The sequence below is a fragment of the Papilio machaon genome, chromosome 9 (assembly GCF_912999745.1).
Source record: "Papilio machaon chromosome 9, ilPapMach1.1, whole genome shotgun sequence".
Classification (NCBI taxonomy): domain Eukaryota; kingdom Metazoa; phylum Arthropoda; class Insecta; order Lepidoptera; family Papilionidae; genus Papilio; species Papilio machaon.
In genome coordinates, this window is record NC_059994.1 from 318,290 (window position 1) to 330,344 (window position 12,055).

Here is a 12,055-nt window from a genome sequence, read left to right on the forward strand (position 1 = left end):
AAACAAACATCCATCAGTCCATCTAAAATAGCAATAGCATTTATTATATTAGTAAGATTTACCATACAATAAGAGCAAAGAATTGCTTTTAACTTTTTCATAACGACCCTTAAGATGAAGCACTTTTTAGTTTTACGGAGCGTATTATTTATGAAAAGGTAAGAGAGAATATGGTTTTATTTCATAATGCAAGTGGCGGCGTAGGGCGCTGGGCGTAGGGCGCAGGGCGCAGGGCGCAGGGCGAAGGGCGCAGGGCGCAGGGCGCAGGGCGCAGGGCGCTGGGCGCAGGGCGAAGGGTAGAGCTAGCAGTGACCTTGCCCGCCTAATGTTTTAAGGAAAGCTTTTAATGAGGATGAATACATAATGCCCACCATAACTTTAATGTGAAACCCTCTTTAGCAACATTGTTACAAGAAATGAAATATTCAAACTTTGCAACTGTGTAAGGATGAATTATTCAGTTATAATAATAATAATAATAATAAGCCTTTATTTAACATGCCAAACTACAGTGATATTTTTTTTTTTTTTTATGAATGAGAGGTTGTCATGTCCCCTGCTGGGTATAGGCCTCCTCCATGTTTCTCCACTTGTCTCTGTCTGCAGCTGTTCTCATCCAAGCTTTTCCCGCTATTTTCACTATATCGTCTGTCCATCGGGCTTTGGGTCTTCCTCTTTTTCTCTTGCCTCTTCCTGGACCAGACCATAGCGTCACTCGCTTCGTCCACCTGGCATCATCGGAGCGCATCACGTGTTCCGCCCATTTCCATTTTTGGCGCTGCGCCTGCTGTACTGCATCTATTAACTTCGTTCTTTGTCTGATGGTACGACTATTGAGTTTTTGGCTTATTTTGATATTCAGAATGCTTCTTTCCATAGCTCGTTGACAGGAACGTATTTTCATAATAGTATTACGGTCAAGGATCCATGTTTGGGCGCCGTACAACAAACTCGGAAGTATGGTCGAGTCTAAGACTTTTTTCTTTATTTTGAGAGATAATTTCGACTTCAGTATTTCTTTTAATGACCAGAACTTTTTCCACGCTATTTTTATTCGTCTATCAAGTTCGTCTTTGTGTCTCGTATTCTTTATAGATATTTGTTTTCCGAGATATACATAATTTTCAACGTATTCAATAGGCATTTGGTTTACTGTAATAGGGTTTTTCGGGCCGTTGGTAGTTATTTTTGTCTTAGATGTATTAAGATGTAGGCCGACGTTTTTGCTAGCGTTGCTTAGCTCTGTCAGTATTTCTTCTAATGTGTTAGATGTGTTTGCAAAAAGAACTACGTCATCTGCAAATCTTCTGCAATTCAGTTATACTAGATTGTTATTTTTATATAGGATTTTCCTAAAGTGGGTAATATATTTCCTAAAGTATACCGAATTCTATGCAAAGTTAGACAGCTAGACAAAACACAATTTACACTTAAAATCGTAAATTGAAAAATATTTCAGATAAAATACTTTTTCTGGCATAACTGGTGAAACTAGCTTACTTATAAAAAAAATTAAACATTGTGATATAATTTTCTTTTAATACTGAAACCCTACTGCTACAGTAAAGAAAATTTTGAAACATATATTAAATGCCTTATCACTATCTAAAGCCAAACAAACCTGTTCTGTCTTAAGAGTTTACAAACATTTATAGTTACACAGGCTAGTAATATCCAGTTTAAAATTTTCCACAAACAAACAGTGCATCAAAACGCACCCTATCTCTGCCGACAGTCTACGGCCGGCGACCCGTGCCCCAGATCCGGCTGACCCAGTTCCCGCGTGCACCCCGCGTCCCGCGTGAGCCCACCCGTGCCCCCGCGTGCCTCCGCTCACCTGCGAGCGATGGCCCCGCGGAAGCGAACCGTCTTCACACTTTTATAGGGTATTGCTGTTTAATATCTTATGCCTGAAGGTCTCACGGAATCGAAGTTTCCCACGAGGGTATTGTTTTAAATAAACTGATTTTTTATAAGAACATGCTGAGATATTTGTACCTAAAACATACATAGACAATTTAAGACATGATACTTGAAAACGAAAAGTAAAGGTTTTTCGATTAGCAAATTTCATAAAGTTTTTTATATTTAGTTGAATTGCTTTCTTGATTCCAGGAAAAAACAAACCATTTACATCATCGTTTTAATGAAATAAAAAAAATGTTTTTCAACTTTTAAGATGTTATCAAGCAACTTCTTATTTTATAAAGGAAAGTCCGCTATCGATTTCCAAGCAAACCCTCCCAGAGAGCGTTATTAACTGTCGGCTAACGAGGCGGTCAGCTGTGCGGAAACAATCTTAGCAATTCTGAGGACACTAACACAATCTCAGACTATTTGGGTCAAGCACTTATGTTCTTAGCTCTACATCTTTAGCTTTTACTAGCTTTTAAAAATGTGATCTTTCTTATTTAAAGCACGAAGTTTTTTCCTAATATAATGTAGTAAAAATCATATTTAGGTACATTAATTGAAAGTGAAAACTATCGGTCACAGATATTTACACTTTATTAATTTATACTTGAACTTCATTAAATTTACCGCTAAGTTCACACATACCGATATATTAAAGTTTTAACAGTTTTTCAGTTTAAATTGTGTAATTAAAACTGAAGGTGTGTTACGGGCTTTATATAAACATCAGTACAGTTAACATAAGTTCAAAGAAAGGCAAACAACATTTCAATAGCAGGTCCTGACCTAATTCCACGGACCGTTGTTTAGTTTCCCGCCCGTCCTGAACCTGCACAAGATAAAGAATGAATTAAACAAGAACCTACCTCTAACCCCGCTCACCGACGTTGTATTTATTCTAAAATTAAAGCTCACACTTAGCCCTTGTAACCTTGCGAAAAAATATTTGAAATATATTACATATGTATCTTGAGAGATGTAACTCTTTATGTCGAATGAGTTGATTTATTAACACAAAAGTTAAGTATTATTAATTTTTTTTTAATTTATTACATTACATTTTGTTTTATAATCACATATATGTTTACGAAGCGTTTTCTTTTTATAAGAACGCATACGAGATTGTGTAATAAAGTTAAAGTGGTACTCAGCCGCGACATTTACTTAACAGTGTCGAACATAACATAAAGCTAAGTCGATGTAACTAACATAACATATTAAAGCTCAGTCCATGTGACCTGTATCTTTTAAACAGGCTCAGCTAAGTGATTCCAGAGAGCTTAGATAGATCGCCGGTCGAGCTAAAACATTGCCCAATATATTGGCCTACTTTCCCTAAACCGCCCTTTTTAGGCCAAAACCAAATATTACCTATAAACTCGGCAAATGTTAGAGTCATTTCCATAATGTTCTGACCCGAAATCTTCCGACCAACGGGGGTTAAGAATTTAATATTAATGTACTCTACATAAGTAACTGTTACACACTCTTATTTAAATAGTTAATATAAACCTATTTAATTGCTTTAAAAATAGTGAAGATATCCAAATAAAATTAGGTTTTATTATACAAAACAGCATACGATAAATGCAACGTGTTCGAAAGTAACTTTAGCAATGTTTTGCAATAAAGAATCTTGGATGAAGAAAATAAAACGAAATTGGCGCGAACAACTCAAGTGTCAATAAAAGGCGCGAAAAACACAATATGCCCAACCCCGAGGCGAATAAAGGAAGCAATGCAACCTTCGACGTCTATCAAAAACCCACTGCAAGAGATTAAAGGCCCGGCCTTCGGGCACAGGATATTGGAGCAGAGAGGTCGCGAGAAAGCGAATACACGATCGCATATGAGCCGAGAATAATGACAGATCAGAGAGGCCGAATCTCTTTCCTTGGTGACATGGAAATAACCTATTCGATTTGTTTTATGAAACGAATGTTCGAAGCATCTGATTTATTTTACACTAGCTTTTACCCGCGACTCCGTCCGCGCGGAATATAAAATAGAAAACGGGGTAAAAATTATCCTATGTCCGTTTCCTGGTTCTAAGCTACCTGCCCACCAATTTTCAGTCAAATCGATTCAGCCGTTCTTGAGTTATAAATAGTGTAACTAACACGACTTTCTTTTATATATATAAGATAGATTAGCGATTTCACTTTGTACTAAGTTGTCTTACTTGGCATTTGAATTGATTCCGAACGTGTATTTTAAACTACAACAATAACACGTCATATCGTGTTTTAACCTAGGATTAAAAATTAATTTTATATCTTAACTAGCTCTCGCCCGTGACTCCGTGCACGCGGAATTAAAAAAAAACTTAATATACCTTCAAACAAACATCCATTCATCTAATATTAGTAAGATAATCTTAGATATTTGTTAAAAGGCATCTCCAGAATCGCTAGACTGATCTCTCTGAAATTTGACTAAAACATTGGCTACTAATTAAGTTTTTTTTAACTCCGCGTGGACTGAGTCGCAGGCGACGGCTAGTTGATTTTAAATCTGACAAAAACTTATATTTTCAAAATAAACTCTAATATAATCTGTGGTTCATGCAATTTATTAGCCCCGTGAATAAATATATAAATGTAATATAATAGTTCCGGATCAGAATGTGAGCTATGATCAAAAAGCGATAAATATCAGATATCTGTTAGTCGGCGAGGCGTAGAGATCATGACTCGATCATTCCCTCAGTATTGTGATGGTGATAAGTTAGCGGCTCCTCCCATCAATTATGTCTAGGAGAGTGACGCGACGTTTTTCCTCTTGTGAGGAATTGATTTATGGCGTGTCCTTACACAGATTTCGACTTAAGTGATGATCTTTGATTCAATTTTATTCCTATAATTCGATTATTTTATTGTCTACTGAATTTACTATCTGGATTTGTATTAAATATTCCTGTTAAACGAAAAGCTGTTACAAGCCGGGGCCGGAAGAAGGTACGATGAATTAAATCCTAACTATAGTGTCAGTTTAAATCGTAACTTTTTTATTTCCTAAATATTCTTTTCTTTTTTAAAACTTAAGTTTTTTTATCCACGTTTCTTTGTGACCAATACTTTTTTGTATTGAATTTCTTTTTATTTATTTGCAAAAATTCCATAAAAAAAGTAGATACACTGAAATTATGTTTACATCCAAAGTCCAAAAAGTGTCAAGAAAGCAGCTTCTTATTCTATCCACAGAAGGCAATATAAACGAAATCAAATTTTTTCTGTTACCAGAACCTTTAAAGAGACAAGTAAAAATGTTTCACTAAACAACAAAATAAACAGAGCGAAGGCTTTTTCTATTTTTAAAAAAGTAATTTTAATTAAATCCTTTACAATCTACTTTACTAATTTGACGGAGGCGTTTGAACTTTAACTGCTTTGAGATTATTTTTGACAGAGCAATTACGAAGTCGTTTTTATGGAGTTGTTTTAAAAGACATTTATTTAAAACTATTTTAAACACTGCAGTAGTTACCAATGGACTATTTTGTTATCAAATATTACGATATTTTATAAGCAATTTAACATAATATAATGTAATGTAAGTACTTACAAAATGGAGAAATATTAGTCTTGTTTCCCGTGGTGAATTTGTCAACCGTGAAATAAATAAGTGCTGTTATTGTTTTACCAAAACTATATCTATATATAAAACTATATAATATATCTTTTTTACTTCATTAAAAGTGGTTTTTATTAATATTGTCTAAATTAGTTTAAATATTATTATTCCCTATCTATAATTCTGGGCTGAAAGTTAAAATATTTTCTGTTAATAATGAAATCACAGGTAACACACAATATACCAGACTTCTTAAATATAGATTTAACTGAACATATTATATAATTCGAATCCAAAATATCTTATCTTTTAAAAGAAAAAAAAAATTACGTACACTCGGAATGTAATTTATATAGTTTTAGGTTAACTATTCCAGACTAGAGTATTGTAATCTATTTTTCTAAATTAAATTTTAGATACCAGATTTCAACTTTAGGTACTCGTACATGGGTTTTGTGAAAGGATTTATCTCTAAGACATATCTTTTAAAAGTACTACAAAAATCGTCTGAGCCAATGTTATTTTAAAAATGGATTCAGTCTAAAATTGGTTCTAATACTGTCTACCATACTTTAGTAATAATGATCTCTACAGACAAGGACAAGAAAATTCCAAACATTAACTAACATACTATTGACATATGAATAATGTATGACATAAAAAAATCTTTACTTTTTTGCCGTAACATCCATTTGATGAATAGGTTAGATTCCTCCTAAGTAAATTCTCACCCTAAAGAATATAAGAAAGTACAAATCACCAAATCTAATGGATAGGACTTAAACATACATTTAATGTGTGAAAGTAAATCACGATCCTTATCAATTCAATGTCCATTTCCCGGCAATGGCGAGGGAGGGCAGCACTGTTGAGGTGAGATAAATGGCCCAATGCTGACCTTGAGATGATATATGTGAGATTTGAAGGCTTTGCAGTGCATTTGATAGCGATTATTGGCAAAATCGAACTTTATATGTCACCAAGGTTTTGTTTTCTGAACGAAAATATATGTCTTTTTTTATATAGCAAATGCTGGCAAACAAGTATCTTCCGAATTTGTTCATACATCTCCTCCCCCACCAAATTCATTTCTGCTTCAATCTCTTTTTTAATTAAGATAAAATATGTAAAAATTTACCTGTAACTTTTCGAGATGTCCACTCAATAATTAAGTAAGAACATTTCTAGTTTTAAGTGACCAATCATCGTAAGTTAATTAAGTGAAAGCAAGTGATTGCGGTAGATGTCGCGTCGGACGCTGACCGCAGATCGAATTTGTTTACAATTTTTGACTCTCCTTGATTACATATCTCCATGATTGATATTCTAAACTTGGCTTATTAATAATAGAAAAACTGTACTAAAATGTTAGTAATCTTATTATTTTGTTTTTAGGCCTTTTTGTCGTTTAGTCGTTCTTTAGACAAAGTAACCAACTTGGTTAACATTGACTAAAGTCTATGGCATGATTATGGTCATTTGGCAGAAACAACCAACTAGTAATCGAGATTAGATAGTTAATTTGATAGTATTTTTAATAATAAATTTCATTTTAAAAGCTTAACAAAGAAAACAGTTTAGATTCAATACAAAAAAGGCATCCAAAGTTTATCTACAAGGTCGGACGCAAGCTCTCCCGAGATCGTGACAAATCCCCATTGAGCCAGGACACGACTCCATTGAAATTTACTTTGTATGGCCCGATACGAAAACATTTTATCTCTAAAATCCATATAAAATATACTGTATTTCAATTGAGTTCTATAAGTTGTGTCTCAAATATAAACAGTTCTTTTTTTCAGAACAAGGTTACAGTGATTAAATATACAGAGGTACAAAGTATTTTTGTTTATATGCATTTACATAAACAACATTAACTGACACATTTATAGTTGTTCAATATTTATTAAAGGACACCCACAAAATCTACACTTAAGGATTCCTTAAATAAATTTAGCAGCAGAAGTAATATAATTTGAAAGAACTTAATAAGAACTAAAATACATCTCGTAAGATAATCTTTAACTAAAATAATCATGTCTAGTCTTCAACTATACTTTTGATCTGATTTCTTCTCTGATCTCATAATAATTACGAACAATAACAATAAAATAACATGTTTTAATTTTATAAGTTTGCAAAGCTAAAAGAAAATTGTTATTTTAAAGTCACAAACACTTGGATTATATTTATCTATATAAGATGCAACGCCGCCAGTAACTTGATATGTATACAACGCCAGACGTTGTGGCAAACATTTGTCTAAACACAAATATTTGTTAAACTTTGTCATAAAATTAAACATTCTGTCAAACAGAGTATAAAATCTTAACCCATACAACTCTATAGACTTATCTATCTGGCTCATAGCGTCCTGAATTCGTTAGATTTTATCAAGCAAGGTACTAAAGATTATTACATTTTACACTAATAATCTGCCATGGTTTCACTTGGAAATAAATTTAATCCTTTGTAATTCGCTTAATGAAAAGCTTTCAATTGGTAAAAGATTTTTTATAGTATGTTCAGTAGTTTTTGAGTTTATTAACAATATACAAACTAACATATAAATATCTGCACGTTATGCACTTTTCATTAGTGAAGACATGTAACTATAATTATGTTTAAGTTTTCAAGTCCTTAAGTATAGGTCTGTAGATCAAAATGTGGGACGAATTTGTGGACAACACGTGAAGGGAATTTCTACAGCAATTTATTTAGTTTTCTGGCATTTGGGAGCCGTCCAAATGTAACTTAGTAGGACCGTGATAAACAACTTTTTAATACTGATTTATGTACTTATTGTATTTTGTGTATTTTCAATATTTAAGCCTGCGGCATCGGAATATTACTTTTATTATTAGGGGTAACTACACCATAGTCAACCATGTTGGTTCAGTGCGGGTTGGTTGACTTTACACATGTCTTTGAATTTCTTCGCAGATATGTGCAGGTTGCAGCACGATATTTTCCTTTAAATCAAGAACGTCGGATAAACATGAAATTTGAAAAACACATCGGTACATGACGGGGATCGAACCTGGACGTTTTATAATACGCTTCGGTCCAGTGGAGCGCGTAACTCTTCTTTTTTCTCTTTTTAAATACAGGATTGCAATTGTTGTTAGTAATAAACTGACACTATAATCTACAAAGTTATTTAATTTCAAATAGTGAAACTAAATGTGAAGGATAAAAATATGAGAGCTTAAGTATTTTCGTTAAGCTATTTAGAAAGTACTACGCACACGTGTTAACAAAGTCAAATATGATGGCGCCTGTTCTTTTCTGAGGTTGCGCGTGATCTCTGCACGTGACGGAGAGGTCAGGACTTTAGTTCAAATATAAAGGTCAACATAGTTGTCATAGGCATATCTATTTAAAAAATTTATGTAACTTACTTTAACCACAAAACAAGTTAATTTAACCATGTAAACGAGTACATATGTCATCTACCTTTGTCCAAACCGCCGCGACCTCGAATCAATCTTCGTTAACGAATACCTTTTGGGATTAGTTGCTTTTGTGCTATTTTTAGTTGCAATTCTGAGTTGAATTTTAAATGATCAATTTGGATTGATGAAGCACTTTACTTTGATAAAATTAAATTATATCAATAAGTGCTATTAACTTAGGAAAATATTAGTTTTCAATGTTGTTTAATTATTTAGAAACTTTATATCGCAATTCTTCAAATACTTGTAGAGTATCGAGTGACAAGTCATTGCATTGTCAAATAAACCCCAACGCAGGCTCGTAAATCAGACATCTACGTCTGTATTTTATATGTGCCGTTGCCATTTTGTTTCACTATGCTATTAACATTTCGTCCAGATTGTTTGACAAAGTGAATAGTATACTTTATCTTGTTATTTCTTTTGTTTAATTATAAAATATTAGGTCGTTCGGAAATTCATTTCGTTTTTTCGCTACTTAGGATTAGTGTATTTTTGACGAAGATGCACCATGTCCTGTCGGTTGGACCTGATAAAGACATTATTAAAAATAGAAATAAACAGTTAAGATAATATAATGACAAACATTTATACTTAATATGTTAATAGTATCGAAACAAACGCAAAATTATTTCAGAATCAGAATATCGCAGAATGTATCTACAGAAATAATACAAATATATTATTTCTGTTGAGTGCAGAATTAAACATTCTGCGAACACAACTAAGTGGCATATAAATCACCAAGACATTTGTCTTTTATGATTTAAAAAAAAATTGACGAAAAATAGAAGAGAAGCGCGCAGGAAGTCTTAACAACTGGAGGAGTAGTTATTATAGTTTGATGGATTTTTTGTGTAAATATGTACATAGTTTTAGAATAAGTATTTTTACAACGAATAAAAAGCATTTTTGGCTGCCGTGCTGGTGTTTTCAATTTGTTCAATTTCAAAGAGCCCTTTTTCTGTAGATCTTTAAATTTTCTATTATCTTACAATCAAACTAGACATAACAGACTATTGTTTAGTAAAAAACACTTAATCAATTCTTCAACAATCCATCTCCTTGGATACCCTTGACCTACGCAGTGATCTTGAACTGATTTATGTTTCGGTCGAATTTTATTGGCTGCACAGATTTATTGTTGCAATTCCTGTTCCCGCAGATTGCTTTGAAATACTTCGTACTGTTAGAATTTAAGGCATTCTTCAGGAAATATATGCAGAATATTCTACGTTAGCGCAATATTTGATTGGAGTAGATTAAATTTATCAAATAGCATAATTCACCTAACAAATTGAAGTCTGTTTTAGACTAAAAAACGTCAATCTTAATAAAATTTTATTAGTTTACAGCATTTTATTTTATTAAACCCAAATAAAAGCCACAAAAAATCATTATTAATTAAGTAGAGATCATTCAACTTACAGTTGAAAAATTAATCTATAATGAGTTCGAAAATCTAGAGCTTTTCAAAATAAATTTCATAAGATTGTGAAAAATTTAAAAAGTATTTTAATTTCTTACATTTAGTAAAAACTTACAAATTATTTTTATAAAGCAAAGCTTTTTCATTATATGTTTTCTGGTAAATATATAGAATTAATTTGTTATTTATTCACATAATAGAATAGTCTAAAGCTCGTAAAAATAATTAACCTTCATGAACATTTGTAACTTGAATAAATCATCGGTATCTATGAAAGCAAAGAGAAAAAAAAGATGAATTATTCCAGGAAAGGAAAAACATAATCAAGACGTTAAAAAATTTTTTGGTACTAATTAAAGTAAAACTTAGCATACTACGTAGGTTGAAAATAATTTATTCTTACAGCGTATTGAAACGTAGTCTGTTATAAAACGTAATGATTCACATATTCCTGAAAACGTTTAAAAATTCATCACAAGATTTAATAAATAAAGAGTGGCAGATGTCAGCGAACGAGTGGCAGAATTTACATAAAACCGTGTTAAAAATAAAAACATATTACATTATATTTTAACTAACATCATACATGTTTTCGATTTTTTTTTTTCATTATTCTTTTAAGATTTATTCGCTCTGATAATAATTAGAATGTTTAGAATCCTTACAGGCTTAAAATATAATTTTGGACGTTAGAAATGTGGGACAGATAAAACAAAACAAAACAATATCAATTGAAAACGGGAGTATATATGTGTGTGCTTGCGTGTGTACGAGTATCAGGCACACGCACCCAAGCGCGTGACATCGACCTACTTTCCCAAGATTGCTTACATTTCACATATTAAAATAATGAAATCTCAGTTCCCTCTTTACCAATTTCCTTACAACAAACTCGATTCGCCTTTGTGTTAGATATTTAATTATATTACTTGAGGCAAAATTCAGATTATTGTTTACTATGATTTAAAAAAATTCTTACGTGATTTAATTACAGTCCAGATCGTGTTTAACTTTAGTTAAAAAGATACCAATTAAATTGATTTAATTAATTTAAGAATAATATTAGGTGCCAACACAACACAACAATCTATTGGCGCATAGCAACAACTTTTAGCGAAAACTATCCACCCTTCTTGACTCGTTGACCGCATCTATCCCTCTTGAGATGCTAAGCGCTCACAACATCTAGGTTACTGTAGGTTTAGTTTCGGCCACTTAACTTCTGCCTAACATCTAATGCAAGCGGGACATAACTATAACATAGTAAAAACAAAAGTATTGTTTAAGTTATTCAAATACGGGTTAGGTAGGAGACATTGTCTTTCTACGCCGTAGCAAAAACAAAACATCCCAGGAGAGCTGTATTAATTCCGTGTCGCATGTACATTAGGAATGGCAGTCGTAGCAGAGTGGTGCGCGGTGCGGTCGGCATCGATCGAGTGCAGTTGACCGGGTCAGGGGCCGTTGCTAGGGCCGCCATCGTAACTCATATGCGATTGCAAGCATTTTGTTAACTATTACCTAAATCTCTTCGTAATGCTTTCAACATTAACAGATACACGGAGACGACCTTTCTTCAAAAGGATCAAGTTACGTTAGTCCAAAAGGTTAAGTATAACCAACAAACCTTCTGGAATATACCAAAGCTAAGCTATTTAAACTTTGTTTTTTTCACTTTGAAATT

The 12,055-nt window shown here is 32.9% G+C and overlaps 1 protein-coding gene across 1 annotated transcript in view; it reads right to left on the reverse strand.

The window, feature by feature from the left end:
• The window catches only part of LOC106711705 (neuropeptide SIFamide receptor), a 58,052-nt gene that overhangs the window by 28,549 nt on the left and 17,448 nt on the right, over nt 1-12,055 (reverse strand). The gene's annotated exons all lie outside the window — the stretch shown is intronic.